We start from the raw sequence: 13,611 nt of genomic DNA on the forward strand, positions 1-13,611 counted from the left end.
AAGAAGGGACTGAAACATCCATAACAGTCAGCGAAAGATCTCATCTATATCCTCTCAACTACAGGTCCAGGAGCATGGACAGGCTCCTTCCTCAGCTGATCCGACAGCACAAGAATTCGGTCAAACCTTGGTGGGTCAGGCTATACCTTCAACTTCAACTCTTACTCCCCCACGGCTGCATACCCAGCTCGCCCAGCCTTCCGCCGTAAAGTCAACTGGGGCCCAAGTACAGCTACAGACCCAGCCCCAGTCGTCTGATGGAGACAATATGGGACCTCCGGGCCAGTCCCCGGGGGCCAAAAGGGGGAAGAGAAAGTACAAAATCTGCGGAATCTTCAATGGAAGGAGCCTTCACTAAACAGATTGATATTAAGACTATGTTAAATCTTATCTTGGAAGAGATAAGAGAAATGAAGAGATCCCAAGAAAATGAGATAGCCTCTTTCCATCAGTGCCTTGGGAAAACTGAAGAAGCAGTAGCTTGCTTTCCAGCAAAAATTCAAAAACGGAGTCAAGGATCACCCAGTTGGAGGACCAAATGAGTTCCATTCTTCTGTGAGTAAACAAAGCCACCAAGGATAAGAATATCCTAGAGAACAAATTCGAGGAACTTGAAAATCACTCACGATGTTCGAACTTACGACTAGTAGGGGTCTCCGAGGGGAGTAAGGGATCTCAAGTACTACAATGCATTGAATCATTCATTAAGCAGAAGGTTTTCCCTAACCTTACTGGAGACCTCACAATTACAAGGGCATGTAGAGTTCCCTGTCACCCTCTGCCCAATTCAAAGATTCCACGCACCATCCTGGTCAACTTTGCTGACTACTATATTAAAGAAAGGATCTTGGCCAAGGCAGTACAGCAGAGACAATTTTCAAGTTATGAAGTCTCCAAATGTCGCATATTTTCTGATATGTTAGCTGTAGCTGCACGCAGGCGCAAGCTGCGTGTCCTTGTGAGGGGGAAATTTCGTATGTTTTCAAATTTACAGGATGCTCAGGATCTGCAGAAGGAGAGCTCTTCTTCAAAGTGAAACTACATCTAGTGTGTTGCTGAAGCTCTCTATCGTCAGGGGGGTCACCAAAGGTGCAGTTCCATGACACCCAATAGTGAAGTAGTGGGGGGCGAGATGTGGCTAGTGTGGTTGTCCACATTTCCAAAGGGGGGGGTTGCTGGGTGGTGGGGTTGTTTTTGGGAAGGGTATAGCATTAAAAAGAGCAGTAGAAAATGGGGCAAGGAAAACAGTATTGGGAGATCAAAATGTTTTTTTGTTGCAGTATTGACATTTTTAGAAATGGCTAGTAAATGCTGTATCGTGTCGCTAAATGTGAATGGAATGCTAAACAAACAAAAGTATGGAGGGCTTATAAGGTAGCTGGCTTCTTTTACGCCGCGTGTGTTATTTCTTCAAGAAACTCATCTAAAAACGAATTCTCCTAAACTTTTTCTTCCCAGAGTATTCTGCAATGCCTTTTATGCATCTGCTGGGTTGTACAAAAGAGGTGTAGCTGTCTACTTCTGTAGAGGTTTGCCTTGGGAATTTGTTCAAGTCCGGAGAGACCCTCATGGAAGATGGATATGGGTCATGGCCAAATTAAATGGGACGAAACTAAATTTTGTAAACTACTACAGCCCAGTAATAGACGATCCCTCAGCTCTATCGAAGGTCTGTGAACTACTTAGGGGGACACCTGGGCAGATCATTCTAGGAGGGTATTTTAATTTCATCCAAGACCTGAGAAAAGACACCTCTAATAAAAACAAGAAGCAATTGAAGCCAAAAACTAAAAAAAGTCCTAGATACAATAAAACAGGAGTATCATCTGATAGAACCCTGGCGCCTAACTAACCAGACAAATAGTAAATATACATGCCACTCCCGCCAATTTCAAACGGCTTCTCGTATCGATTTCTTCCTCACATCTCGATCGTTGAACCATATAGATACTGAAATAAGGGCCAATTAATTCTATGACCACTCCTTTGTAAAATTAGAGCTGGAAATTGAGGAGGGAAGGAGGACTAGATCTAGGTGGCATATGGATTGTCTCCTCCTCCAGGATCTTCAATGGGTAGCTGATTTAAGAGAGTGGATACTGGATTATTTTTGGATCAATGAAGGAACGGCAGAACTATTTTCAGTCTGGGGGGGTTCAAGGCAGCTGTGCGTGGGTAAATGATTGCTTTCTCTGCTGCCCAGTCAAAAAAACGCATGCAAAAATTGCCAAGCTCCAGCAGGTTGTTGACAGTGCCCTGAGCCAGAGAAATATCCCTTTACAGGGAGAGGGAGAAGCAGGGGTCAGTCTGACAGGGCCAAAAAGGCCCTCAGGAAATGTTTCTTAATTGAAGAGATAAATAGCTCTAGGACTTATCAACAAGGTGTATATGAGGATAGCAAAATGGTCGGTAAATTACTAGACTGGTTAACTAAGACCAGACAGGAAGCTGCCTTAATTACCGAGGTCCAAGACCCTCTAAGACCAGAACCACGGTAACGGATAAGGATAGAGTAGCCCAAGTCTTTATGGAGCATTATCAACAGCTCTACGCCACTAAATATGTGGTTAGACAGGACACAATTCAGGAATATTTTGAGAGGGTAAATCTCCCGAGCTTGTCTGATTCCCTTGTGGAACAGATTCAACTCGATATCAGCTGCAGAGACTTTAACAGCTCTGAATTCAATTGCTGGTGCGAAAGCCTGTGGAAACGATGGGCTGCCAATAGAATTCTATAAGGCATTTTCAAAGGAGTTGATCCCCTTCTTGAAGAAGCTGTTTAACAATATCAAGATGGGCGGTTCCGTCCCCTCAAGTTTTAAAAAGTCTATAATTTTAAGCTTTGTGAAGAAGGGTAAAAATTCCAAGGATGTTAATTTTTACAGACCGATCAGTCTTCTAAATGCCGATTATAAAATTTGAATGAAAATCTGGGCCCAAAACTTCACTCCCCTAGCGCAGGAACTGGTTCATAGAGATCAGTCTGGGTTTGTTGCCGGAAGGTCAATGTCCTCCAATACCGGGTTCTTAATTCAGGCACTTGACTTTTTTAATAATAATGGTGCTCAAACGCTCATTATAATGGTGGACGTCGAAAAGGCGTTTGGCCTGGTTAATTGGAACACACCTTTTTTCGGTCTGTGCAAATTTGGTGTCCCTGTCCAGGTTATAGATATGTTGAGTAACATCTATCAGGGTGCCCAGGCCCAGGTGGTGATAAACGCAAATCAAGTAGGACAGTAAATATCAATCGTGGGACCAGACAAGGGTGTCCGATGTCCCCCCTACTGTTTATCTTCTTTATCGAGCCCCTGGCCACAAAAATCAGCGACAATTTTGAAATCAGTGCACCAATACTGGGTATGGCGAAATTAAAGCTGTTCGTGGATGACATTGTTTTATATTTAAGTCCTGAGAGCCTGAATTTGGACCGGGTATTAGCAGAATTTAGTCAATTTGAATTGATTTGGGGCTACAAAATAAACCAAAACAAAACTGAGATTTTAACTTTAAACACTGACTGTGATTTTCTTCCCTTAAATCTTAAACCACAGGCCTTAAAATCGCAACCAATACTCTATTTGGGGTTATTCGTTTCCAATCATTATGAGCAGCTATTTAATTTAAACTATCAAACAATACGGAATAAAATCAAAGTATTGCTGGACAACTGGTCACTTTAACCCTTAACAATAGTAGGCCGTGTAGCCCTTATAAAAATGGCCATACTTCCCCTACTTATGTTTCTTTTTATAAACGTGCCTTTGCAAATTAATACTAATTGTTTTAAAGAGCTAGAATCTATGTTTAGGGAACTTGTATAGAGTAAAAAGGCTTCCAGGGTCTAGCTAGCAATACTATAGCTAGAAATTAATCAGGGTGGGTTAGCATTGCCGAAAATTCGAACTTATTACGAGGCAACGATTTTAGATCTTACAGCTCTTTTGCTGGAACCAAATGGATTATTAGATACATTTTTTTAGACAAAATGGTACATGAATCTGGCTGGCAAATTCCGATATTTTTAAAAATATCTAAAATGCCAAAGAGGACTAGATACAAGACTTTGCAGGACTATGCCTCCAGATTACAATCCTTTTTTAAACAAGCCGGCTCTTCTGGGTTCCACTATTTAAAGTTAGGGGAATGTAAAAGTTTGGGTCTTCAAAACCATTCTAGTCACCTTAAAAACTGGAAGGACTGCGGCTTAGAAGAGCTAGGACACCTTTTTATGAATAGTAAAATAATTACCTGGCAAGAGGTTCAAAATAGATGCGGTGAACGTAACAAGCCTGGCTTTTTTGAGTATCTACAGATTGTAAATTTTATAAATAGATATAATCTTTCATCAAGTAGTGCCCCAACCAAGCAGGTGATTGCCCTATTTCGGGCCAAATTAAGAGGGGTGGGCAACTGGTACTCTCAGCTGAGTAAACTTAATGAATCTACCTTGGTTGAGAAATTCTTAGAAAGAGTTAAGAGCTGCCAGTTTTAAAAGAATGGCCTTCTTGTCTCGGTGGATGGCATACTATACTCCTAAAACTCTTAGCAAAAAATATATGGAAGTGGAGAATAGATGTTTCGCTGCTGGGCAGAAGGGCAAGGGGCTTGGCTACACATATTTTTCACGTTTCCAAAATTAAAGCCATTCTGGGTCAATATTTTTTCGGCTATCAGCCAGGCAATTCAGAAGAGGCTAGATCCGGAGGCCGGGGTAGCCCTCTTCGGCATTACTGGAGTATGGGAAGATCTGACAAAAGCAGAGGAGACTTTTACAGCGACATTCCGACATTCTCCCTTATTGCTCGTTCTTTAATCCTCCAGAATTGGAGGTCGGTAGACGTACCTTCTTATTCAAAGTGGTTAAACAAAATGAAACTAACTATGTTGTTTGAAGAAGCATGCGCTAGGAGGATAGGCGCTACAAGAAAATTCACTGCCGTTTGGAAATATTTTTCGAACCTTAAAACTATGGGGAAAATAGAACTTTTATATATTTTTTTTATAGTTTTTTGTACCTCAGCACCTTGGAATTTGAGCACTCTGCACTTTAGTATGCTAGATATGCTCATCTATAAAAAGTAGGGATTTTGACCAAAGCTCTATTTGAAAAATTTGAGGATGTTAATAGATTATAGTTTCAAAAAGGAGGAGGAACCAAGAGCTTTTTAGTGAGGTCCTGCACCGTGCTCCGAGGAGTATAGAACAAAACCAAGGGGTGCAGTTCCTCTGGGAGGGAGGGGGGGAGAGCGATTAGTCTCTATATAATGCCCTCACACACCTAGCAAGGTGTCATGCTTCATCATAGGGCTGTGCTCCTCGTCGGGCCGGTGCTGCAATGCCCGACGGGCTCCCGCGAAGGGGCACTTTATCGGAGTTCTTTTTAAGAGACAGCCGTATGGGTGCGTGGGGGTCAGTGCAACAAGTGTAGTGAGTGGTGGTGTAGTGAGTTAAAATAGGTATGGTATTACCAGGCAATGTGTCAATTTATTCTGATGGTATACCAGCCTAAGTAAAAAATATATATAAGTGATCCCAAAGGGATTATGATGATCCCTAGGGAACTCAAACGGTCAACATGTTTCTTGCTCTATGCCCAAAAGGGTCGGTGGCAATTCATCAGGACCATTGTGAGAAAGTGCTCAAAGAAAAATGTGGAAACTCTACTACATAATTCGTGATGCAGAAATTGTCAATACATCACCATGCAATCCAATGGGGTCCCTAAAGGAAGTGGACCCGTTGTTGCAGTACCTGGAAAAGAAAGGGGAGAAGGGGGGGGAAAAGGACAACACAGATACATGAAACATGATTCACAAAAGTTCAGGGCTCCTGAAGGGAACCGTGCGTATGTTGTGGCCGCCAATGGAAGTGCTCACACAGTGACCCAACCAGAGTCATATCTAATATATACAAGTGTTTATAAGAAAAGTGAAAGGTGCAGATGCCTGGCGATATTGAGAAGTGGAACAAATTGTGAAGTGCTGGCACAGGGAGTTGCCAGGTGTTGGGCATGCTTTGCGAAACTGCAAACGTGTGCCTTCGTGCACACAGAAACAAAGTTGTGCCGCGAGTATCTGGTGCGTTACACATGCTCCGAAGTAGAAGAGTAAGGCGTGGTATTATATTCAGGTGGACCGCCTTAAAGAAGTGAACACTCGCACTAATGTTGGGAGGTTTTCGAGGTGACTATAGGTGTGCCTTACGTCACTAGATGCGTGCGATTGAGTGCACACTGTGCAGAGAATACGTCGCAAATTATATGCTGGGTGCTACACATGCTCCGCCGCGAGGGGGTCAAGCGTAGTAATATGTTTCTGGGGGAATACCCTTCAAAGTAATACTCGCGCTAATGTGGGGGGATAATAATCACGGCAAAAAACTATTTCGAAAGAAGACTGCCGCGCCCGGCTCGTGCGTCTGTCAATCTTAACGAGAGTGGTGCAGAATGGACTCACCCCTATTTGGGAAATAACTTTCCGTACGGGTTCGCCTGGCGGCCAGGGAGCGCCTGTCCTAAAAAAATTATATACAAGGATAGTATGTCGTACCTGGCGATTCAAAGTTAGCTATAAAAGAACCCAGGGATGGAGACATACTTACAAAGTGTCGGCGCGTTCGCTGCCGGATACCTACTGCGGCTCAGGCTTCCGTAACGCACTGCTGTGCGTGTGTGGTTAATAACGGAAGTGAGCAGACGTAGCCACAGTGAACGACTAGTCCGCGATTAACGGCCGCCATGATGGGAGTGAAAAATAACTTTATTGTTCATCGTGGGCGGAAATGGACCGCTGGCCCAGTTTGGAATTCGAGCGTGATAGGGAAAAAGTATATGAGAGAAATGGGTGATTATTATATGTTATAAAGTAACAAGTGGTTTAGTATCCCCTGGGCAGACATCGAGATAGATTCTGTCGCTACAATGATGGCAAAAATTGTGATTATTAAAGGGGTTTATATGTATTCTCTGCCTATGAGGCTGACAGGTCAAAAGAGAGGAATGTATGTTGGAACAGACTTACGGACCGCCTGGCCCATCGGGCATGGTTTCGGTGATCCCCAAAAATCGCTGTTGCTTGTCGCAATTATTTGCAAAACCCAAGTCACCGCCCTGAGTGGATATGCCCAATATAGAACTCTTAACACCAGATGTTCATGTGTTGTTGAGAGTGGCCCACGGTATATCATCGTTGAGGCCGTTGGTATGGCTCGAGATTCTAAAAATCCACTGTTGTTCTTTGCGGAAGAGGGCTTCCTTACTGATTGTTGGAAAGGCTTGAAGGACTGTCCATGAAAGGTCATTGGCAGTATGCTTGGCTTCCAAGAAATGTGTGCACATTTTCGTGCTGATCTTTTTGCATCTAATGTTACTTCGATGTTCAGAGATCCTGATCTTTATTGGACGTGTCGTCATGCCAATGTACATTAGCTCACAAGGGCACTGGATTAGATAAATGCAGTTGCGAGTGTTACAATTGGTGTGGGTTCTTTGTTGCCAATTCAGAGTTTCCGAGAAGGTTACAGATTTACTCGTTTTTGTTAGGTTACAAGCAGTGCATTGTCCGCATGGATAGTGGCCTGTCACAGGCGGAAGTCCCCACAGTCTTTGCTCAGCTCGAGGCGCTGGTTTGGGTCTGGTGCTGATGAGCATAGTTTTCAAATTGTTAGTTCTTTTGAAAGCAAAACGTGGTTTTGGAGCTTGCCAGCCTCCTACCGATAGAAGTTTCCAATGCCTTTTGATTATTTTTTGGAAGGTGTTAGATTCTGGAGTGAAGGTGCTAACACAAGTGATTAAGTCATTTTTCATTCTTTCTGTGGATGCCAACAAGGCATCCCTGTTGGTATTGCGCGCCCTTTTGTAGGCCGTTTGTGTTAAACTTGCCGGATATTCTCTGCGGGCTAGGTGGTCAGTAAGTTCGTGTGCCTGCAATTTGAAATCCTCCAGTGCACTACAATTACGACGTAATCTGAGGTATTGCCCGTATGGCAGGTTGTTTCGTAAAGCCTTGGGGTGAAAACTACTAAAGAGTAGTGGACTATGGCTGTCAGTTGGCTTTTTATAAGTTTTTGTGGTCAACCCCGTAGTGCTTTTTTGAATAAGCAAATCCAGGAACGGCAGTTCAAGTACGGAGGAGTTAGCTGTGAAACGCAAGTAAGGGTTAAGGGAATTGACCCATGTTACAAAAGAAGGGATGGAGTTTAGATCCCCTTTCCAAAAAATGAGTATATCGTCAATATACCTCCGCCAAAGGGTGATGTTACCCTGGTAGATGTTGGTCTCACAAAGGATGTGGTTGGCCTCAAAATGAGCCATGTAGAGGCATGCCAGGCTGGGAGCAAAGGTGCTCCCCATCGAAGTGCCCTGGACTTGATGGTACATCCGATCTTCAAATTGGAAATAGTTTTTGGTTAGGGCAATCTCTGCACACTCCATAATAAAGGAGACTGGGGTGGGTGAGTTCCATGTTTGTGCTCGTAGTACTTCTTCCACAACATCCAAGGTGGCCCTCTGCGGGATGTTGGTGTAGAGGGCCTCTACATCCAAAGTGACCAAAACATCCACTCTACTGCCCGTTTCGTTAGTTTGTTTAATGATATTGAGGACGTCCCTGGTATCTAGGAGAAAAGTTGGCGTTTTCTGTACCAGAGGGCGTAAAAAGTGGTCGCAGAACCGCGAGAGGGGTTCCAGTACCGAGTTGATGCCTGACACAATTGGCCTCCCAGGTGGGGGCAGGACACCTTTGTGGATTTTGGGTAATGTGTAAAAATAAGGTATCCTAGGATCCTTATTTGTCAGGAATTCCGACTCATTTTTTGAAATCCAGCCCTGTGCTAAGGCATTGGTCACTAATGTTCTGATAGTAATGACCAGTTTGTTGGTTGGATCTTCTTTAATTTGTTGGTAGTACCTTGTGTCACTTAGTTGTCTTAGGCATTCTGTTCTGTAATCAGGGGTGGACATAATCACTATGGCTCCCCCCTTGTCGGCCTCTTTGATGGTTATAGTGGTATCTTGGCTCAGATCAGTTATCGCCACATTTTCAAGGCGTGAGATGTTGTGGAAGGATTTTTTCTCAGTCATGTTGTTAATGTCATTGAGGACTGCTTTTTCAAAGGCCAAGATTTCTGGAGGGACCATTGCGGATGAAGGTGTGAAGGAGGATGGTTTTCGTAGGCCTGAGTCAGATGAGGGAGGAGAGTTTTGGCCTGTGAAAAAATTCCTCAAGCGGATTTTCCGAAAGAGGTCATGTACCTCACAATGCGTTCTAAATTCGTTGTGTCGTGGTGTGGGCACAAAGCCCAGCCCCTTAGCGAGGATCTTGGTCTCTTGTTGATTTAGCTGTCGATCTGATAGATTTACTATCAGTTTTTCTTCCCTCTGTGGCTCCTGAGTTCCATCGGGCCTTGGTCTGTTTGGTCTTTCCAGTGGACCTGTTTTTGTTGATTGTACCCGCCTCTTCTTCTTCCTCTGCCCCTGCCCCAGCCTCTGCCTAAAAAAGGTTGTGGTAGGTAGGGGTTGAATGGAACAGGTCCCTGTTGGAAACCAGGTGGTTGCCACATGTGCGGGCCTGGAAAAGGTGGCATGGGGTAGGTGTATTGTGGATTCGGTGGTCCGTGTTGCTGGTAAGGTTGTTGGCCTCTCCAACTCTCAGAGCTAGAATTACTGCTGTTGGAATTCGTTCTGCGACGGGAGTTAGAACTTTCGTCTGACGAATAATCACTCTGTGCATTTTGGAAATCGTCTTTTAGGTAAGGGTAAATTTTTTCTTTATTGAAGCGATATCAATCTAACTCCCGTCGCAGAACGAATTCCAACAGCAGTAATTCTAGCTCTGAGAGTTGGAGAGGCCAACAACCTTACCAGCAACACGGACCACCGAATCCACAATACACCTACCCCATGCCACCTTTTCCAGGCCCGCACATGTGGCAACCACCTGGTTTCCAACAGGGACCTGTTCCATTCAACCCCTACCTACCACAACCTTTTTTAGGCAGAGGCTGGGGCAGGGGCAGAGGAAGAAGAAGAGGCGGGTACAATCAACAAAAACAGGTCCACTGGAAAGACCAAACAGACCAAGGCCCGATGGAACTCAGGAGCCACAGAGGGAAGAAAAACTGATAGTAAATCTATCAGATCGACAGCTAAATCAACAAGAGACCAAGATCCTCGCTAAGGGGCTGGGCTTTGTGCCCACACCACGACACAACGAATTTAGAACGCATTGTGAGGTACATGACCTCTTTCGGAAAATCCGCTTGAGGAATTTCTTCACAGGCCAAAACTCTCCTCCCTCATCTGACTCAGGCCTACGAAAACCATCCTCCTTCACACCTTCATCCGCAATGGTCCCTCCGGAAATCTTGGCCTTTGAAAAAGCAGTCCTCAATGACATTAACAACATGACTGAGAAAAAATCCTTCCACAACATCTCACGCCTTGAAAATGTGGCGATAACTGATCTGAGCCAAGATACCACTATAACCATCAAAGAGGCCGACAAGGGGGGAGCCATAGTGATTATGTCCACCCCTGATTACAGAACAGAATGCCTAAGACAACTAAGTGACACAAGGTACTACCAACAAATTAAAGAAGATCCAACCAACAAACTGGTCATTACTATCAGAACATTAGTGACCAATGCCTTAGCACAGGGCTGGATTTCAAAAAATGAGTCGGAATTCCTGACAAATAAGGATCCTAGGATACCTTATTTTTACACATTACCCAAAATCCACAAAGGTGTCCTGCCCCCACCTGGGAGGCCAATTGTGTCAGGCATCAACTCGGTACTGGAACCCCTCTCGCGGTTCTGCGACCACTTTTTACGCCCTCTGGTACAGAAAACGCCAACTTTTCTCCTAGATACCAGGGACGTCCTCAATATCATTAAACAAACTAACGAAACGGGCAGTAGAGTGGATGTTTTGGTCACTTTGGATGTAGAGGCCCTCTACACCAACATCCCGCAGAGGGCCACCTTGGATGTTGTGGAAGAAGTACTACGAGCACAAACATGGAACTCACCCACCCCAGTCTCCTTTATTATGGAGTGTGCAGAGATTGCCCTAACCAAAAACTATTTCCAATTTGAAGATCGGATGTACCATCAAGTCCAGGGCACTTCGATGGGGAGCACCTTTGCTCCCAGCCTGGCATGCCTCTACATGGCTCATTTTGAGGCCAACCACATCCTTTGTGAGACCAACATCTACCAGGGTAACATCACCCTTTGGCGGAGGTATATTGACGATATACTCATTTTTTGGAAAGGGGATCTAAACTCCATCCCTTCTTTTGTAACATGGGTCAATTCCCTTAACCCTTACTTGCGTTTCACAGCTAACTCCTCCGTACTTGAACTGCCGTTCCTGGATTTGCTTATTCAAAAAAGCACTACGGGGTTGACCACAAAAACTTATAAAAAGCCAACTGACAGCCATAGTCCACTACTCTTTAGTAGTTTTCACCCCAAGGCTTTACGAAACAACCTGCCATACGGGCAATACCTCAGATTACGTCGTAATTGTAGTGCACTGGAGGATTTCAAATTGCAGGCACACGAACTTACTGACCACCTAGCCCGCAGAGAATATCCGGCAAGTTTAACACAAACGGCCTACAAAAGGGCGCGCAATACCAACAGGGATGCCTTGTTGGCATCCACAGAAAGAATGAAAAATGACTTAATCACTTGTGTTAGCACCTTCACTCCAGAATCTAACACCTTCCAAAAAATAATCAAAAGGCATTGGAAACTTCTATCGGTAGGAGGCTGGCAAGCTCCAAAACCACGTTTTGCTTTCAAAAGAACTAACAATTTGAAAACTATGCTCATCAGCACCAGACCCAAACCAGCGCCTCGAGCTGAGCAAAGACTGTGGGGACTTCCGCCTGTGACAGGCCACTATCCATGCGGACAATGCACTGCTTGTAACCTAACAAAAACGAGTAAATCTGTAACCTTCTCGGAAACTCTGAATTGGCAACAAAGAACCCACACCAATTGTAACACTCGCAACTGCATTTATCTAATCCAGTGCCCTTGTGAGCTAATGTACATTGGCATGACGACACGTCCAATAAAGATCAGGATCTCTGAACATCGAAGTAACATTAGATGCAAAAAGATCAGCACGAAAATGTGCACACATTTCTTGGAAGCCAAGCATACTGCCAATGACCTTTCATGGACAGTCCTTCAAGCCTTTCCAACAATCAGTAAGGAAGCCCTCTTCCGCAAAGAACAACAGTGGATTTTTAGAATCTCGAGCCATACCAACGGCCTCAACGATGATATACCGTGGGCCACTCTCAACAACACATGAACATCTGGTGTTAAGAGTTCTATATTGGGCATATCCACTCAGGGCGGTGACTTGGGTTTTGCAAATAATTGCGACAAGCAACAGCGATTTTTGGGGATCACCGAAACCATGCCCGATGGGCCAGGCGGTCCGTAAGTCTGTTCCAACATACATTCCTCTCTTTTGACCTGTCAGCCTCATAGGCAGAGAATACATATAAACCCCTTTAATAATCACAATTTTTGCCATCATTGTAGCGACAGAATCTATCTCGATGTCTGCCCAGGGGATACTAAACCACTTGTTACTTTATAACATATAATAATCACCCATTTCTCTCATATACTTTTTCCCTATCACGCTCGAATTCCAAACTGGGCCAGCGGTCCATTTCCGCCCACGATGAACAATAAAGTTATTTTTCACTCCCATCATGGCGGCCGTTAATCGCGGACTAGTCGTTCACTGTGGCTACGTCTGCTCACTTCCGTTATTAACCACACACGCACAGCAGTGCGTTACGGAAGCCTGAGCCGCAGTAGGTATCCGGCAGCGAACGCGCCGACACTTTGTAAGTATGCCTCCATCCCTGGGTTCTTTTATAGCTAACTTTGAATCGCCAGGTACGACATACTATCCTTGTATATAATTTTTTTAGGACAGGCGCTCCCTGGCCGCCAGGCGAACCCGTACGGAAAGTTATTTCCCAAATAGGGGTGAGTCCATTCTGCACCACTCTCGTTAAGATTGACAGACGCACGAGCCGGGCGCGGCAGTCTTCTTTCGAAATAGTTTTTTGCCGTGATTATTATCCCCCCACATTAGCGCGAGTATTACTTTGAAGGGTATTCCCCCAGAAACATATTACTACGCTTGACCCCCTCGCGGCGGAGCATGTGTAGCACCCAGCATATAATTTGCAACGTATTCTCTGCACAGTGTGCACTCAATCGCACGCATCTAGTGACGTAAGGCACACCTATAGTCACCTCGAAAACCTCCCAACATTAGTGCGAGTGTTCACTTCTTTAAGGCGGTCCACCTGAATATAATACCACGCCTTACTCTTCTACTTCGGAGCATGTGTAACGCACCAGATACTCGCGGCACAACTTTGTTTCTGTGTGCACGAAGGCACACGTTTGCAGTTTCGCAAAGCATGCCCAACACCTGGCAACTCCCTGTGCCAGCACTTCACAATTTGTTCCACTTCTCAATATCGCCAGGCATCTGCACCTTTCACTTTTCTTATAAACACTTGTATATATTAGATATGACTCTGGTTGGGTCACTGTGT

Source organism: Triturus cristatus, chromosome 3_1 (genome assembly GCF_964204655.1).
Source record: "Triturus cristatus chromosome 3_1, aTriCri1.1, whole genome shotgun sequence".
Taxonomy (NCBI): domain Eukaryota; kingdom Metazoa; phylum Chordata; class Amphibia; order Caudata; family Salamandridae; genus Triturus; species Triturus cristatus.